This window comes from Sarcophilus harrisii, chromosome 3, assembly GCF_902635505.1.
Source record: "Sarcophilus harrisii chromosome 3, mSarHar1.11, whole genome shotgun sequence".
Lineage (NCBI taxonomy): Eukaryota > Metazoa > Chordata > Mammalia > Dasyuromorphia > Dasyuridae > Sarcophilus > Sarcophilus harrisii.
In genome coordinates, this window is record NC_045428.1 from 357,848,264 (window position 1) to 357,867,762 (window position 19,499).

The 19,499-nt window shown below is 39.7% G+C and overlaps 1 protein-coding gene across 8 annotated transcripts in view; it reads left to right on the forward strand.

Moving 5' to 3' along the window:
- Window positions 1-471: 471 nt before the first annotated feature.
- The window catches only part of TMPRSS4 (transmembrane serine protease 4), a 44,745-nt gene continuing 25,717 nt past the window's right edge, over window positions 472-19,499 (forward strand). For 3 of the 8 annotated variants that reach the window (XM_031960063.1, XM_031960066.1, XM_031960067.1), the window contains exon 1: window positions 18,199-18,231. The gene's annotated coding sequence lies outside the window, so the exon portion shown is untranslated. Of the gene's footprint in view, window positions 740-4,963; window positions 5,148-18,198; window positions 18,232-19,499 lie in introns of those variants that run through there. The other 5 variants (XM_031960065.1, XM_031960070.1, XM_031960064.1 and 2 more) reach the window with 5 other exon arrangements.

Below are 19,499 nucleotides of genomic sequence, written 5' to 3' on the forward strand. Positions count from 1 at the left end.
CCGCAGGGGACCTTAGTAATTATCTGGTCTAATCTCATTTTACAGCTGAGGAAACCGAGGTCCAAAGACACTAGATGATTTCCTAAAGTCACAGGAGTAAAAACAACACCCACAACTCAAACTTAAGTCTTCTGACACATAATCCAATGCTTTTTTTCATTGTACCCCAGTGTCTCTTTTAAGATTTTCTCCCAAGGTGTTTTCACCCCCTTTTCCCCTAAAACAAAGGAGCAATACAAGTACCATCATGCAAAAGAAAAAGTAAGAGAGATTGAGATTGTGAAAATACCTTGACATCCCCCTACAGGGAGGAAACACCCAATTAGGCAGAAAGCACTCAGGCAGGAAGGTCTTTGCAACATCACAAGTGAGCCTCCCTTTCCATGCTTGTAGGGCCCAAGGTGTTATTCCACCCCCAAAGATAGGTGTCAGGTTACAAGACAAAATAAGTATTCCTGTTTGGCAACTTTACCTGGATTGTTTTTTTTTTTAAATAGACTATTCCCTTTATCCCAAAGTCCCTAGTGGAACACAGCAACAAAAGCAGTGTGGATTTAAGGGAGGAGAGATGCTAAACTTCTGGGCAAGAGGCCTGCCCCAAAGATAAAGCTCCTTTGGAACATGCCTTTTGGGGATTTCTCATCAGCAGCTTCTTAGAGAAGGCCTTTTTCACCCATTTTCAGTCTGGAAGAAGTCAGCAGCTGGTACCAGGCAGCCAGAAGCTTACAGTACCAATACGGTGAGTGGGACTACCCAGAATTGCCAGAATTAGGTGAAAAGAGGCTCTCTCTTGACGGAGAGGTCCCCTGATATATTTAGTCCAATATACCTAGGCACTAAAGCCATAGGTACACTAAAATTAGTCTGTAAAAGTTCCTATTTGAGAATTTTATAATCTGTAGGTACCAATTCTTAGGGAGAATAGAGGTCTATAGTCAGCAAATGACCCACAATCAATCTATACAAACCCCCCCAGCTTCCCAAGCCCCTTGGAACAATGCCTGGAGGGATCAGAACATCTGAGATCACTGTCTAATTCTAGTTCTTATCTATCAAATCCCTTCATTTCTCAGTTGCTACAGTGTAGTGAGCAGAACCCCAAATCTGGAATTAGGAGAATAAGTTTTGCCTCCTATAAAAAAAGAAGAGTTTGGACTGCGTAAGCTCTGCTGTTACTTCCATCTCACATTCTACAATCCATCCCCATTTGCTTTTCACCTATTTCTTAGACTCTTTTTGCAACGTAGTAGAGGGGTGATTATCCACAGGGACAGGATGTTTCTGTGACATGACTATGTTGAACTTGGCTGACTCCACAGAGAAGAGTCTTTCAGAAACATAAAATACTTCACACCTCAATCCCAAATCATATTTGGTAGTAAGGAAAGTTGACCATTCAAGTATGGTAGAAATAGATCATTCTTGCAGGCCTCTATGACTTTTCCTCTTTATTATAACTAGGATTTCTGAAAAAGCTTGAGGACACAGATGGTCACCTCCACTTTACAGAGGAGGAATAAGAGGCCTAGAGAGAGAATAAGGACTGGCTAACATCATACAACAACTCCAATGACTGAATTAGGTCAAAACCAGGGAGTTTCCTCATCTGTGAAATAAAGAGATCAGACTAGACCAGGGATTTTTAACTCTTTTCTACTCATGATCTCTTTTATTCCAAGAAATTTTTATATGACCCTAAGTATATAAGTATGTAAAATAGGGATACAAATAAAACATTTACTGATATTAAATTATAATTTCACTATTCCAAGTTTCAATTACAAGACCTCATATGGGGGTCACAAACCACAGTTTAAGAGGCTAGGAATTAGATGAACTCAAAATTCCCTTCCAGCTGTTCATCCTATGAGCTGATTGCTTTCCTCCAGCAATACTTTGAGGGAAGTGGAAGAAGAATGAAGCATTTAGTAAAGGGAATGGAAGGACTGAAGGGGACACCTAAAGAGTCACCCGATCTAAAGGACTTTAGATCACAGGATCATAGCTAGAGAGGGAAAGAAAGGGGGAAGTGAAGAAGGAAGAAAGGAAGGAAGGAGGAAGAGGGGAGAAAAGAGGGGGAAATGGAAGTATAGTCTCAGAATATAGGAAGGAGAGTAAGATCCAGGAAGGCTGGAAAAATAGAGAGAGTAAGATCCAAGGAGACTGGAAAGATTGGGAGAATGAAATCAGTGAAACTGGAAAGATAGGGAGAGTGAGATTAAGGGAGGCTGGAAAGATATATTAGGGCCAGATTGTGAAGAGCTCTAAAAGCTACACAGACAAGTTTATATCTTAATCAAGTAGGAAGTGACATGGTCAAAGCTATACTTAAAGAAAATCATTTTGACAACCGTATAAAATGGAGTGAAGTGGGAAGACACCTGAGGCAGGGAGACCAATTTGGAGGCTGTTGCAACGATCTGGGTGACATGTGATGAAAGCTTAAATTAAATTAGTAATTGTGATTAGAGAGAAGGGATTAGACATGAGAGATTTTGTGGAGGTACACAGCAAGCTTTGACAATTGACAATGAATGGAGGAGGGGAAAGGCAAGAAGACAAGGATGATGCCATAGGTACCTGACTGAGAGGATGATACTCTTGACAGAGACATAGAAGATTAGAAGAGGAGAGGATTTGGTTTAGTTCAGTTTTGGACACATTGAGTTGGAAATCTCTATGGGACATCCATTTCAAAATATCCAATTGACAGTGGTAGATGAGGCACCAAAATTCATAGGACAGACAGACCAGATATTTAAATCTGTCAGTTATTTGCTTAGAGATCATAATTAAATCCATGGAAATAAACTGCTTTATTGGGTAGTGAGTTCTCTGACACTGAACATGTTCAAAGAGTGGTTAAATAACTGTCAATCAAGCTGGCTTTTATGATTCTCCTATTACAATATTAAATTTACCTAAGATCCAGAGTTTAACGATTTGCTAGAGCCTCCATAAGCAACTATTGGCTTAACTAGAACAAGAACCCAAGATTTCTGACTCTAAGATCAAGTGTATCTTCTCTACTCCTGCCTGCTGTTATTTTAAGAGAAACGGACTAGAAGAGGAAAAGGATTGTGAATGTCTTTTGACAGAAACAGGTTCCCCTAAATCCTTCCCTCCTCTAAACTTCTCCAGAGACTGGAGGTTCTAAAGAACAAGACCATAGTAGAGATAGGTCATCTGGCTCCAAGACAAGCCAAGACTACAGGCAGAATGTAAACTTCACAGCTTCTAATCCAGGAGTGAGTGGGATGACCTTGGCTAAAACTCAGCCTTCAACATGGAAGGTCCATGCCCTGGGAGAAGCACTAAAGAGACAGGGAAGAGATGCTAAGGTCATTGGTTGCAACCTGTATCCTTGAAGTGCTGGGACTTTCTAGATTATTTGCTTTTGCAGTGGAGGCAGCTTCTAGAAAAGCTCCCTAAGCCTCATCTGGTCTAGAAGAATACAGAAAGATGAGGACAGACCCCCTAGATCTACCCAACTATCTGCTGATCCCACTCTAAAGCAGGGTTCTATAGTAATTATAGTAGTAATGTAGTAATTTAGTAGTAATTCTACTAGTCAATAGAGTGAAGTTGATGCTCTAAAAGTGACAGCGACTGACTCCAAAAAGCACAGCAAATGAGTTGGCAGACCAAAACCAATTAATGTTTCCACATTCTCTGAAAAGAGTTTATCATTATAAGCATCAGTGTGTAGATGGAGATACTAAGTCACAGAGCTAATTCCAAGCCCTGAATCTCCAGAAAAAGAATAGTGCCTCAGCCATCAGGACACCCTGGCTTCATGCCCCATGAGCTAACCACCAAATCACTCTCACTTAATACACCTATTATTTCCTATTAATGAAAGCCAGGCTAAATGGTAGTTCATTCCCTCCTGTGAGTTCCTCCCTATTCAGAGAACCCCACAGGCTGCTGCCCATTAACAATAAGTTTCTCCTAAACCTATTCAACTAGTATTGGCTAAGTGCCCACTCTGTGCCCAGCCCCAAGTTAGACTCTCCAGGGACTCAGAAATATAAGAAGGTAACCCTCCCCTTTGAGGGGGTCATACATCACCTGTCAAGTAAAGTAGGACTTAAACTCCAGAGACTTAACCCCAGAAAAAGACCAAGAACTCTTTTGCTCCATGATCTCAGTCTTCATTCATTGGCTATCTAGAGACCCCTATCCAATAAGAGACTTAAACCTCAAATTCATTCAAAACTTTTGGATGATGAGCCCACAAGACAGGTCAGGATCACTGGAAATTATAGAGAAAAATCAAAACCCTCTTTCCCACTTTATTTTATACCTCAAAACATAAGGGAGTCCCCAGCTCACATCAGTACAGACCCAAAGCATTTGGCCAGATTTAGCTGGGCTTCAGACCAGGCTGGTGGCAAGTCAGAAAGCCACACAGTTTGTCATGTTGGCCACTCATGGAAATCACTCTAGAAAGAATGTAGTCCCCAAGAAATTCAAAATTAGTCTCTTCCAATAGTTTCTTGAGAGTTCTTCCAGTGAAATGAGAGGTCAGACAAAAGACTGGCGGAAAACCCAACACCAAGCTGCCCACCTAACCAAAGGAGGGAAACCCAACATTATTCTGATCACTGAAGGAAACAAGAGGGCATTAGATCCAGGAAGGATCCCAGGTTGGGATACTGCTCCCTGAGCACAGCAGAGACAAACTACATATTTTAAGTCAAAATTCAAAACAGATAATGACCAAAAACACATCACATACAGGTTTTTAACTCAAGGGGGTTGTTATTGTTCAGTCATTTCAGTCGTGCCCAACCCTTTGTGACCCCAATTAGGGTTTTGGGTTTTTTTTGACAAAAACACTGGAGTGGTTTGCCATTTCCTTTTTTAGCTCATTTTACAGATGAGGAAACTGAGGCAAACAGGATTAAACAACTTGCCCAGAGTCACAAAGATAGTAAGTGTCTGAGGTCAGATTTAAATTCAGGAAGATGAATCTTCCCAACTTCAGACTCATCTCTCTCTCTTCACTGCATCACCTAGCTATCCAACTCAAAGAGGAGACATTTCTAACAGCACTTAAGAGATCTGGTCTTAGGATCCCCATCTGGGCAAATTATGAAGTCTTGTCCTCTTCGTTCTACTGACAGAAAAATTAAAAGAGAACTGTGAGTAAGGAATCCAGGGAGAGCAGGAACCGATGTGCTGACCTTCTGGAGAAGGGAGGGTCCTCTTTCCCAAAGCCCCTGCCCAGCATCTCCTCCTGCTTCCTTAAGGACCCACTTTAAAATCTCCACATTCCCTTCTGGCCTCAGTGTACCAGAAAGATCAGTGTTTCCTTGTCTGCCCTATTATAACAGTCTCTCCTTATCAGTCTCCCTTAACCTCTGACAGGAGGCACAAGAGGGAACAAAGAAGGGTTTAAAGCCATTGTCAAGAATGCAGCTGTCACTGACATTATAACACATAGACCCCCTGTCTCTGGGACTAAGATATTAGGCAACCTATAATCCACCACAGGCCTTCCCCAGGAACACACAGAACATAGGAGAATATACAGACATCAAGGAGGAAAAAAAGTCACCCAAGTGTAACAGATACCCCCTCCCAAACTGCTTTCTTACCTAATTCTCTGTCCTTTCCTCCTTCCACAATACTGGTACAAAAGGCTAGCCACTCAACATCAGCTCAGAACTCCTAATTTTCCCTGCTTTTAGGCAGTCTCAGATTGAGGGAAGGACCAAAGTCCTTTTCTCTTCAGAAAAGAGTGTCCACAGCTGCTTCTTCCTGACCCCACAGTTCAATCACCCTCACTTTCTTAGAAGTTGATGGAGAGTTTATCTGGGGCCTGCTCTGGGTGATCCATAGAGTCATATAAATCCTCTGGTACTATCCAATCTGACGTAGACTAGAATGAGAATCCCTTCTATGACATGCCTAATAAGCAGTCGTCCAGCCTTTGACCAAAGACCTCTAGTGAGGGGGGAAGACCACTACCTCCCAAGCTTTTGGCCCATTCCACTTTGGGATAACTCTGTTCCCCCACATGAAAGCAAAAATCTGTCTATTCTGGTTCTGCCCTCTGGGACCGAAGCAGACCTAGCCTCATCTTTAATCTTCCTCATGATTACCCTTCAAATACATGAATGGATGTTTTACATTGTTTCCCCACACCCAAGTCTTCTCTCCTCATGATCAGTTCCTCCACCAGATCCTCACTAGGCTTTATCTTAAAACCCTCGGCCATCCTAGAATCCCTCCTCTGAGTACTCTCCCACTTATCATGGTCCTCTAAATGTCACTTGCCAATACAAACACAATATCCCAATATCCCTAATGTGATATGACCAGAGCAGAGTTCAACAAAAACATCATTTCCCTAATCTTCGGCACCATGTCTTTCTTAATTTAGCACAAGCTCTCGATAGTTTTTTTTATTATTATTATTTTGGGAGCAAGAAAGATAGGATTTTTTTTACTGTGACTACTTTCCAGACATGCCCTATCTTACATTTATAAAATTGACTTATTAAAAACTAAACATAAGACTTTACATTTATCCTTATTTAATTTGACCTTCTTAAGTTCATACCAATAGCCTAACCCAACAAGAACATTTTGAATCCTAAATTATTACCCAACATATTACACAATTTTCTAAGGGATGTATCACTGGCAGATTTAATAAGTGTGCCTTAAGCATATCCAAATTTTTAGGCTCTACTTGATTTACACATTCTTTCTTCTGCTGCTATGCAAACCTAAAAGAAAGGTAGATATAACTTATTTGGCAAGGAGATAGAGAGGCAAAGACCCGGGGAAACTGGAACCTGTGTGTTCTTTTAGATTGAGAATAAGATCTAGTATATGGTCCTTTATAAATGTTTGAGAAAAACTAGCACATCCAGGAGGAAACTCCAATAAGAAGAATCAGTCAGGCAGGTGGGACATCAAATCCTTAGGGCCAAAGAGATTCTAGAGCATCTATAAATAGAGGAAGTATCTTGGAATTACCCACCTAGAATCTGTTGGATAGTGACCTGCTTAGTGTGGGATTTGCCCAGAGGGTACAAGTAGAAAGGGAGAAAAAGAAGGGAAAAAGTATTTATTAAGCACCTACTACCAGCCACTATGCTAAGTACTTTAAAAAGATTCTCTAATTTGATCCTTACAAATGTCAGAGAAATAGATGTCATTATGAGCCCCATTTTATCAAAAAAAAAAAAAAAAAAAAAAAAAGAAGAAGAAGAAGAAGAAGCAGCAGCAGCAGCAGAAAGAGTCATTTGCCCAGGATCACACAGTAATGTGTGTGTGCGTATATAAGACTGGATTTTAATTCTTGTCTTCCTGATTTGGGGTTCAGTGCTCTCTATTCATTATACCACTTGCCTGCCTAAGGGCATTTTTCAAGAAGAAATGGAATCTATTAGGAGTGGTCACTTTGTGGTGTGAACCGTCCTAATCTCTCATGTGCTCAGATCCTTTTGACTATCCATTGCCATAGAGTTTTGACAAAAGAATAGCAAAATCCCAAAACAATATTATAACCCTTTTCCTTTCTGATCAGGCTGATCTAAGCTAATCTACATTAACAAAAAAAAATGGAAAATGATAAATGTTGAAAGGCATGTGGGAAAATTGGGACACTAGTTCATTCTTGGTGGAGTTGTGAATTGATCCATCTATTCTGGAGAATAATTTGGGACTATGCCCAAAGGGTTATAAAACTGAATACCCTTTGATTCAGCAGTACCACTGATAGAGGCCATCCATGGCCATCTCTGGTCATTTTGACCAATATCTTGCCACTAGACCCAAAAGACTCTATCAAAGAAAGGGAAGCTGGTGACTTTGCACAACCTTCCCTCACTTAAATACAGTTACTTGCATGTTATGGTGTCACTTCCTTGATATCATAATCCTCTTCAAGTAGGGGTAAAGGGAGATATCAAGTAATAAAAGACAGCCACTTAAGTGAGATAAAGCCCTTCTTCATACCTTTCTAACAATGAAGTAGGAGATCTTTCAGCAAGATGGAAGGTCAGTCAGTCATTCATATAGCTAAGTCACTGAGCCTTGAAATCATTGTTCAAAGCAATAAAAGAGAGAAAACATGCATGTGTATATGTATGTTATATATGTATTGGGGGTTATCTTGACAAAGACACTGAAATGGTTTGCCATTTCTTTCTCATTTTATAGATGAGGTAAACAACATTAAGTATCTTGCCCAGGGTTACATAGCTAGTATCTGAGACTCTATTTGAACTAAAGATGAGTTTTCTTGATTACAACAAAAACAACTATAATAGCAACAAGAATCTGTATATGTAAGAGAGAAAGATATAAGATATGGAAAGCTATGTGGATGGATGGATGGATGGATGTATAGATGGATGGATGAATAGATAGATGATAAGCTTTAATAGCTTAAAATTGTATTAAGATTTTATATAATTTATAAAATACTTTTAAGTTTCAAAAAACATTTTCTCCACAGCAAGCCTATTAAGAAAATCATTCATACAAATGCTACTATCCCCATCTTGCAGATAAGGAAACAAAGTTCCAAAGTGACTGTAACCTAGCCTAGAACTAGAAAGAACTTCAGGGGCTGGCTGGCCCAATTCCCTAATCTTACCACTGGGAACTGAAGCCCAAGTTTGCCTGATGTCACAGTGGTGAGCCAGAAGGAAAATTTGAACTCCTCTCCACTGACACCAAAACTAGTTTTATTTCCATTGCCTCATGCTTCTTCCCACAAGCTCACACAGTCAGTAAACATCAGAGCCCGGACATTCCCCACCTCACTAAGGACTGAGAGAACATCCAAGGATAGTGAAATATGCCTTCCTGGACTAGATTCAAAGCATGGCAGTTTTCTAATAGTCTAACTAGAGATGGTAGGAGAAGTTTCAGAATGTACAGCTTCTCCCTTTAGTCTTAGCCCTGCTCAGACTCTGGTGGAAGTCCTTTGATAAAGCCATTCACCAAAGCATCTTTTTTTCTAACTAGTGTCTGTTTGATTTCACCATGTGGCTAGTTTTCAAGATCACATGGGGCATGTAATGTAGCTGAACTGGGGGGGGGGGTGTAACGGATACAGAAAGAAGGAAAAGAGAGAGGGAGTCAGAGAGAGGGAGAGGCAGACAAAGACAGAGTCCCAGAAACAAAGACAGAGATAGAAAGACAGAGAAAAAGGTGGGTTGGAAAGAGAGAAAGAGAGACAGAAACAAAGATGGAGACAAAGAGAAAGAAACAGACAGGGGCAAGAGGGAGTCAGAAACAGAGACAGGCAGACAGAGATAGAGACAGAGACAGAAAAACAGAGACACAAAGAGATGAATATAGAGACAGATCCAGTTAGAGGAGAAAGAGAGAGGAAGAGAAAGGGAGGAAGAGAGGGAAGTTGATAGGAGGAGAGAGAGACAGAGACAGAGAAAGACACAAAGACAGAAATAAGAGACAGAGAGACAGAGACAGAGGGAGAGGAGAAAGAGACAAGGAGGGAGGGAGAGAAGGAGAGACAGAGACAGAGAGATAGAGACAGAGAGTGAGAGAGATGGGGAGGGAAGAAGGAGAAGGAAGGGAGAGAGACCCCCCAAGACAAAGATGGGAAAGGCCGGCCAAATTTATTCAATCTCATTTTTGTCCTTGATCTAGCATCCTCTAGGCCCATCCTTTCATTTCCTTCATTCTCTAACACCATATTTCTTTTAGTGCTTAATTATATGAAAACACGATTGGTCAATTCTATTTGAAAGGTATGACAGATTTAATACTAGATGTCATCAAAAGTATTTATTTCATTTATTTGGCAAAGTGGATAAGAATAGTTGGGAAAGGAAAGATAAGTTTGGGCATGCCTAGATACTATAGCAAAAGGATAAATAAGGAAGGGGGGAAATAGGAAAGGGAGAGGAAGAGATAGTTAGCCCCTATCAGCAAACCTCTGTGTCTAAATTGACTTTCTATGAAATGGACCTTATCCCAGCCACCTCCAAATCCACCCCCTGACATTCCATCTTAAGCCAACGCAGCCCATAAAACTATAAATGTATCTCTCCCACCTCTAGATCTCATTCTAACTTCTCAGAATGTCCCAATTTCTCAACATTTTTACAGAACCTTTACGGGAAAATAAGTGGAAGAGATGGGATGTAAGCCCAAAATGGGCAAAAGCCCAGGAGAGATGACTAAAAAGCTAATTTCACAAAATGTAGTAGATATCTATTTCATTGGATTTCCCTCAATGGGAAGAGGCTAGCCAATACCCCAGGCTCTTCTCCAATCATATGGACTTCATTAGCGCTTAATAGTAAGGGACACAGGATCTCCAAACTGGAAGGGGGCTTAAAGGTGATTGAGAGTAAGGTATCATACTCAGAGCTATAAACTGGGAATTAGTGGACCCAGTTTAAAATAAACAAATTCTAGAGCTGAAAGAGGGACCCTTGAGATAATCTATCCAAATTGTGAATTCTCTCTATAACATTCTTGATGACTGGTCATTCAAGGTACAATTCACTTAAATATACCCAGTCAGTAGGCTCGCTGATCTTTAGGTTCAAGTTGTAGTTCTGTTATTTAATAGAATAAATATTCTATTTTTAGATATTAGATTTAGATATTCCTTTGGGAAAATCACAACCTCCTTGATCCTCAGTTTTCTTATCTATAAAATAGGCTTAATAATACTTACTTACCCTGTTGAAATGTTTAGCAAATTATAAAGCACTATATCAACTTTTTTTTCTGGGTTCAAATCCAGACTCAGAAACATATTGGCTGAGTGACCCTAGGCAAGTCTTTTAAACTTAGTCTAATTCAGTTTCCTCAACTGTAAAATGAGGATGTAGAGAGCTAAGTAGTACAGTGGATAGAGCACTGGGCTTGGAAACAGGAAGGATTTTCATGAGTTCAAATTTGGTCTCAGTTTAACTAACTGTGTGATCCTGGGCAAGTTATTTGACCCTATTTGCTTCAGCTGCTTATTTGTAAAATGAGCTAGAGAAGGAAATGGCAACTCACACCAGTATCTTTGCCAAGAAAAACCCAAATGAGGTCACAAAAAGTTGGATGTGACTGAAATGACTCAACAATGACCAAAAAATGGAGATAACAATAGCATCTCCTCCCAGGACTTATTGCTCAGTTGAGGATTACATGAGTCTTTATTGTTGCTGTTTGAGAATTACATGAAATAAATACATGGCATATAGTAGGCACTTAATGCCTGTTTCCATCTTTCCATCATGTATTCCTTCCCTAATTAATGTTACTAAATACATAAAATAAAATGTATATGACCATAACAAAAAGCAATTATATTAAAATGGTTATCAAGATATTTTTGAATTCATGGATGCCAAGTTATGAACCCTTAAACTACCAAATCACAAACACAATGTCTCAGAGTTGGAAGGAACTCTAGAGTATATCTAGACCAAATCGCATCTGAATATAAATCACAATTATAAAATTCCTAACATATATATCAATACATCTATGCTTAACTGGAGCATGCTTGAGGGAAATAGGAGGAGGAAAGGGAAAAAAAGGAATAAAAATACACAGCAGAGAACCATTTTAAAAAATAAAAAATGCCTAACGAATGATCCTGCAGCCTCTATCTAAAAACTACTACTCCCTGAGAGAGCCCTTTCAACTTTGAGATAGCTGTAATTGTAAAAGAGGAATTTTTTATTCCTTATGTGATCTTAAATTTATAATTTGCACTCAATGTTCTTGTTCCACTCCCTGGGGCTAAATCTAATCCCTCTTCCACAAGGCAGTTGAATTGTTGAAGTGATCAAATCCCCCCAAGCCTACTCTTGTTTAGTGTAAACACTTCTAGCTGATTCTGAAATGGTCTGACTTCATGTAGTTGTCTGCACTTCCCTACTAGTCATTGTCTTGTTCACAGTCTTCAGCTTGTCCATGTACTACCTAAAATGTACATTAGGCTCTTCTAGACAGTGAAAGACCTCTTACAGGGACAACCAACAGGAAGATTATGTGAGGTTTCAGAAACATGGCAAAGGAATATCAAAAGAAGCAAGCAGAGGAAGGTACTATGCTGTGATAGAAAGTGCACTCATTGTTCTGCACTGAAAACCTGGATTCAAATCCCGCTACTTACTACCTGTATAATCTTCAACACCCTGGGCTATAATTCCTTTATCTATAAAAGGAGAAGATTAGACTAAATGATCTCTAAAGTCTGGGATTCTCTATGAGTTGAGAGCTTCAAGTATTATTTTTCCCTAATAGAAAAAAAGTCAAAAAATAATTATAAATAGAAGAAAAAGCTCTTTCAGGCTCCATGTACAAACTCAGTGAGTTCTAAGCTATAAATTACAAACCAGGAAAGAAAGTAATCTTGGGGTCATTATAGATGTTCTTCCTTAAAGCGACATTGGGATGACGTCAAACTGCTCTGTATGGAATGGAAACAAAATAGATTATGTGCCCTGGCCCATATGTACCCTGGATTAGCCACAGCTAGAACATTTATAGCCTTCCAGTTACTACAATTCAACACAAATGGAATTGGAGAAATTCCAAAGGACAAGAATGATCCCTAGTGAATGTGCCGAACCACACATAGTCGTCCCTATGCTTATGCTCTCCACTGGAATCATTGTGTGAACAAACACCAGGACCCAAGGCTTGTACCCAGTCTTTCCTACTTTAGGATCCTCATATTACCCAGTTCTGAAAATTTAGGTACAAGCTCCCTATTCTAAGGCCTCATCTCTCTCAGCCTCAATCATTCTTCCTCCTCACTTTCTGGCACTGAATCAATCCCAGCTACAGATGCAGGTAAATATTTAACTGGCTCTCAGGAGAAAGAGGGAAAAGATGTATCTTGGATATCTTTAAATTTAATCTGCATTATTATTAACATTTTCCCATCATTTTCTTAAGTTTATACAATCAACAAAAATAATAAACCAGTTTCTGATTTGCAGCATTTGCCAATTTCTGAGGTATTAATGCCTATACTGAAAATTTAACTATCATTTCTTAAGAGACTAAACGAACTGGCTCCAGCATATCCCTTATCTCAACCTCTCTTAATGCTAGTACCTTCCATCTGTTAATTATCTCAAATTTATTAACATTTGTGTGTATGCGTTGTGTGAGAGAAACAGACAGACTGACAGAGAGAGAGAGACAGAGAAAGAGCAGATAGGTCACAGATTGAGTTAGGAAAACCTGAGTTCAAATCTTACCTCAGATACTTACTGTGTCTGACTCTGCTTTACCCCAGGCAAGATACTTAACTCTATTTTCCTCCATTCCTCATCTATAAAATCAGCTGAAGAAGGAAATGGCAAACTGCTGCAAAATCTTTGCCAAGAAAACCTCATAGGGTCACAAAGAGTTGGACACAGCTAAAAATGAGTGAACAACAATTATATGTGTGTATGTATATATATATATATACATACACACATATATATATTATTTGTATATATTTGTTTGCATGTTGTTTCCTCTCTCTATGAGCTCCTTGAGAGCAGGATCTTTTACCTTTCTTGGTATCCTCAGTACTGTATACTCAGTACAGTGTCTGGCACATAGCTAATAAATGCTTGTTAATTGACCAATTAACAACAGTCTCTACACTTGCACTCAATTGTAATTGTAATAGTCATTACTAACCCATCCAAAACCACTGTGCATTTCTATGTGAGCATGTTTCTACTTCATACAAGGCCAGCTTCTACTTCACTAGCTCAGCAATTATTATACATGAGAGATCTCGATTATAAGGACCACTAAAAACAGGGAAGTATTAATGCTCTCTTCTAGGCCTGAGAGCTCTTTAGCTATTGTAGACAATTGCTCAAACATCGTGCTTTCCCCTAAAATTTATCCTCATCTAGCCTGTTAGGTGGCACATTGTATAAAGTCCTGGACCTGGAGTCAGCTACATCTGAGTACAAATTCAGTCTCAGACACTTATTAGCTATATATCAGACATCTATGTAGCTATGTATGTAAGAACTAATTGCCTCAGTTTCCTCAATTGTAAAATAAGAATAATGATAGAACCTCCCTGCCAAGTTGTTGTGAGGATTAAACGAGATTAATATTTGTTAAGTATTTAGCAAGGGCCAACATTATATTAGGCAATATATAAATTCTTATTCCCTTCCTTCCCTCATTCATTTTATAGATGAGTTAAAAGAGGTTCTAATGACTTTCCCACTCTTATCATGTATCACTCTGTCTTTTGTTAAAGTCTACACAATTCTAAAGAGATGATTACCAAAAAAAATCCATTAGAGGAAAAGATGAATGTTATCAATATTATTATTATTCATTCATGAGTTGAGGGTGTTGCAAAATGATAAGGTTTTTTTTTTCTTTTTCAGAGAAAATATTTCTCTGGGAGGCATTTGTGTCACAATTCTAGGAGGAAATAGATAAAACCCCAATTTGGGCCAAGAAAGATGGAAAATATTCATGGGATCCAGTGGGTATAAGTTATTCCAGATCTATGAGTGGGCTGATAGCTAGATGATAACCCAGAGCATCTTTAGACCAGAAGCTAGAACTTAGTGAAACATAAAGTGGGACACCCAAGCTTTAACATTAGAACACAAGTCAATTTAGTTTGAGACCTAGATCCTGAGTTCATCTTTTAGTCATTCAAGAAACTTTTATTGTGTCTCTTAGATGCCAAGCTCTGTGCTAATCACTAGTGATATTAAAAAATTCTACCTATCCTCAAGTAGCTTAAAATATAATGGTGAAGACAACATACAAACAACTATGTACAAACAAGCTATATAGAGGAGAAATAAAAAATAATAAACAAAGGGAAGGTGCTAGAATTAAGAGGGATCGGAAAAGAATTCTTGTAGAAGACAGGATTTTAACTGAGACCTAAAAGGCTGTAAAGATAGAGATAAAGAGGGAAAGCATGACCAGAGAAGAATGCTAGGAACCCAAAGTGTCTTGTTTGACAAATAGCCAGGAGTCCAGTGTCAGTGTATCAAAAGCTATATGATGGGGAATAAGATATAAGAAGACTAAAACGGTGAGGGGGAGGGAAGTAAGGAGAGATTGGTTATGAAGGACCTTGAATGCCAAACAAAGGTCACAGGAAGCCACAGGAGTTTATTGAGTAGGGGTGTGACGTGATCAGACTTATACTTTACCAAAAACTCTTTCATGGTTATATGGAGAATGACTTAAAATGTAGAAAGAGGCAAACAATTCACCTGAAAGCTATTACAATAGTCCAAGCAAAAGGAAATAAGGGCTTGTATCATGGTAGCAATAGTATCAGAGGAGAGAAGAGGTAGTATTTGAGATGTTTTCTCATCTATAAAATGGAGAGAAAAAAAAACCAGCAATCCACTCCAGAAGTTTTGCCAGGAAAACTCCAAATAGGGTCACAAATGGACACAATTGAAATGCATCAACAACAACAAACATAGCCAACAGGAGAGGAAATGGAAGCACTTATAGTAGATAGCCTTCTCAAGGAGTTTAGTCACAAAGCAAGGTAGAAATATGAGATGATAGCTAATAGAGATAGATGGATCAAGAATTAGGGGTTTTTTCGAGGTTGGGGGAGGCATGTTTGTAGGTAGGAGAAGCAACTAATAGACAGGAAGAAAGTGATGGCTAGAGGCTGTGTTTCTCAATTCTCAATTCTCTCAATTCTCATTCTCTGCATGGGAATGGATTCCCAACCTGTGTTTCTCAAAGGAAGTTACCACTTCCTTGGCATGGATATCAAAACAAAATAAATCTTTTTTTGTAGCTAGAGATATTAAGGTTAAACCTAAAGGAAAAACTTCCTGAATCAAAAGTCTTGTATAAGAACTGTTTTCGAGTATGGTTTGTGAACTTTTTCACTACAGAGTTTGAAAATATGTCCTTATTTGTCCAACATGGCTTAAGGAGAGATTCTGCCCAAAGGTAAGGGAACAGACAAGAGGGCCTCCGAAGTGGATGATTCTCCTTTGTATTCACTGAGCAGTACCTCTTGTTGAGAGAACACAGCAAATACCATCTATATAGCTCCCAGCTCTGAAGTCTTCCCCCACTTTTACTTCCAAGCTCAATTTAAATATTTGACCACCACCAATGTTGCCATCCCAAGCTGCACCTCTTACCCCCTCCCTTACCTGTCATGGCTAGGGCTTGTGGAAGACAATGTCTTGGATCCAGAAAAGCAGGAGAACATTGAATTGACTGCCCCCAGTAGAGGGGACAATGAGGAAGCAACTGTCCCCCCAAAAAATTATAGCAGAAACCACAGGGTAGTGTAGAAAAGACAATACCACCCACTCTCCTTAGTTCCTCTGCTTAACTGCTCTTATTAGCTGAAGATTTACTGGGCTGGGTCCCAGGAACACCCCACATAAAAAATCCCAAAGGCTTTGCCCTGATCCTTTTGTTCTTGTCTCAGCATCTTGCTTAACACTAGCAAGGAGCTGTTTATCACACTGCCTAGCAACGGCAGCAGCTCTCCCTGGTTGGCATTCCACAGAGACCATGGTCCAGTACTTTGGTCTCCGGGGAAGGCATAGTAGTAACAACAGCTTGGAAGCTCAGAGGCCAGAAAGCCTCTGTTGTCCAGTCTGTCCAGTCTGAGAGGGGAGAAACTAGTCATTGTTCTTGGGAGAGAGGGAAGAAGAAAGGAGGGGAAGAGAGAACCCAGAGTCATAGATTGGAAGGAAAAGAGAACAAAAAGGAAAGAAAAGAGCCAGCCAATCTTTTATATATCTACTTGGCTTCTGTCAGATGCTGCCTCATCTTTGGCCCCCATTAACAGGAAGTAAAGAAGTATACCACACTTGAATACCATCTGGCTACATTCAAAGAGCAGTTCTCTGCTTCTGGGCCAGATTTCAAATCTTTTTATCTGCTTCACAAAGCCCCAGAATGACACACCTTGCTCAGCACATACCACAGGGATAGTAGGGCTTCCCTCAAAGGTGAGGACTTGCCCAAGACTACACAACAAATCCACCATCCTAAACTCCTTACCTTGCTTCTAGGATCCTTGCAATCTAGTGCAGGTAGATAACTCATTTCACAGACAAGTTAATGTAAATCAACCCATATTTCTTTAGTGCTTTGGGGTTTTCAAAGCATTTTCTTCTATGAGATAAATAGTACAGATTTTATTATTCCCATTTTATGTAAATTGAGAATTTCTCTATATAGAGAAATATAAAAATAAGTCAGAGCAACAGAGAACCATTTGAATGCCACAATTCTCTGTCAGGTTTCTGCAGGACACAAATGAGACTACCTAACAACTATCCTTAGATGGATGACAGGAGGAGGAAAAACTTTTTTCTAGGAAATGGGGATGCTCAGGTACTCAAGACATCATAGCTCTCTCTCTTGAACCATGTTATCAATAAGAATTCATTAAGTTCTCCCTAAAAAATGAGCCTGACCTAGTAAAAAACCAACCTCAGACTTGACCTGGATTGAAATTCTACCATTTATATAGACTGCCTATGTGACCCTGCCTCACTTAACCTCTGATTTCCCTGAGTATGCAGAGACCCCCACCAGAGATCCTGAGTCCCTTCCTGAATCTGCAACCCATGCTCCTAACCTCAGTTAGTATCATGCCCTAAAGGTCCAGGTGTTTCAGGTCCTGTGTCCAAATTCACATATCAGTCTGCTGAGCCCCAAGTCAGCTCACTTCTGCCTCTGACTCTCCTGAGGTTATTTCAGGTAAATATCAATCAATAAGTCCAGACTGCTGAATCAGGAAATTTGTTCCAGTCTGAATGAGTCACTAGAAAAAGCTGGGAAGGCAATGGCCTAGGCACTCTGGCTACAGTCAATCAAAATGATTCCAGAACAATATGTTTCCTGCCTCCAAATTAGTTTGGGGAATGTTGTCCTAAAAAAAATGCCTGAGAGCTGGGACAGTGGGGATTTGTCCTCGGGAAGCTGTGAAGGGAGCATCTCTATGTGGTGAGAGGGAGGCAGGAGTAAGGAAAGATAGACAAGAATGCATATAAATATAAGGATATGTGTGTGTGTGTGTGTGTGTGTGTGTGTGTGTGTGTGTGTGTGCCTGTAGCATGTGAATGGAAATTCTATTGGTTATTCTGTTGTTTTTCAGTGATGTTCAATTCTGTGATCCTGTCTGGGTTTTTTGGACAAAGATACTAAAGGGATTTGTCATTTCTTTCTCCAGTTCATTTACAGACAACTGAGGCAAACAAGATTAAGAGTCTCATCCAGAGTCACATAGTAAGTGTATGGTGCTGCATTTGAATTCAGGTCTTCCTGATTCCAGGCACAATACCACTGAATCATCTGGCTTCCCCAAGTGGAGATCCAAGTGCATGAAATAATTTATAATAAAATAAGTCACGTGCAAGGAGATCACAGAGGTTTGTCTAGATTCCCCAGCAAAACCTTCTTCCAAGGTCTGTTTTTGAAGCCAGCAGATCACAAGCCTCAGTGGAGGTTATCAGCCTGGAAAGGTTTTGAGGATGTATTCTGACAACCCAGGGAGTAACTACAGAAGAAAATGAACAAGATAGAAGAAAACTGAAGGCCATATTCTTGAGGGGGAGGGGTCAGGAGAAGAAATTAGGGAGATTTAACATGAAACAAAAGAGACTCCGCCTGAAAGGACAGAGACAGAGAGTCAGACTCAGAGAGAGACAGAAAGTAGAGAAACAGAGAGACAAAGACAGAGGAAGAGAGAAGGGACAGAGAGACAGACAGAAAGGAGAGAGAGACAAAGAGACACAGAGAGAGAGAGAGAGACAGAAAGACAGAGATACAGAGACAGAAAGACACACAGAGAAAGAGACAAAGATAGACATAGAAAAAGAAGAGGAGAGATAGAAAGGAGATAGACAGAGACAGACACAAAGAAAGCTATGGACAGAGAAAGAAGAGAAAAGAGACAAAGAGACAGAAAGGAAACAGACAAAGACAGAAAGGAGATAGAGAGAGAAGGAAACAGAAAGAGAGGGAGAGAAATAATCAGAGAGAGAGAGAGCTATCTTCAACTCATGAGTTCTTATGTGCCAGTTTGTTCAGCTTGGCCCTAAGGGTAATAATGAAGAGCTGTTATCTATGACACACTTTCAGGTTGAAGGAGCACCTCACATACGTTACATTCTAATGACAATCTAGTAAAGTCAATGCTATTACCACCTTCAATTTATGAATGAGGAAGGAGAGGTTCTTAGAAATTTAAAAATGTAACTGGCCAAGGTAACACTGCTGCTAAATTTCTGAGACAAGATTTGAACCTCAGTCTATCTTCCTAGTGCAGGTAGATGACACATTGAACTACTAGGTAGCTCCAAGCCTGGAGTTAGGAAGACTCCTCTTCCTGACTTCTAATTTAACCCCAGACACAGCCATATGATCCTGGGCAAGTCACTTAATCCTGTTTGCCTCAGTTCCTCAAAGAAATGTTGAATCACTCTAGTTTTTTGCGAAGAAAACCTCAAATGGGGTCACAATGAGTTAACCACAACTGAAAAGATTGAACAACA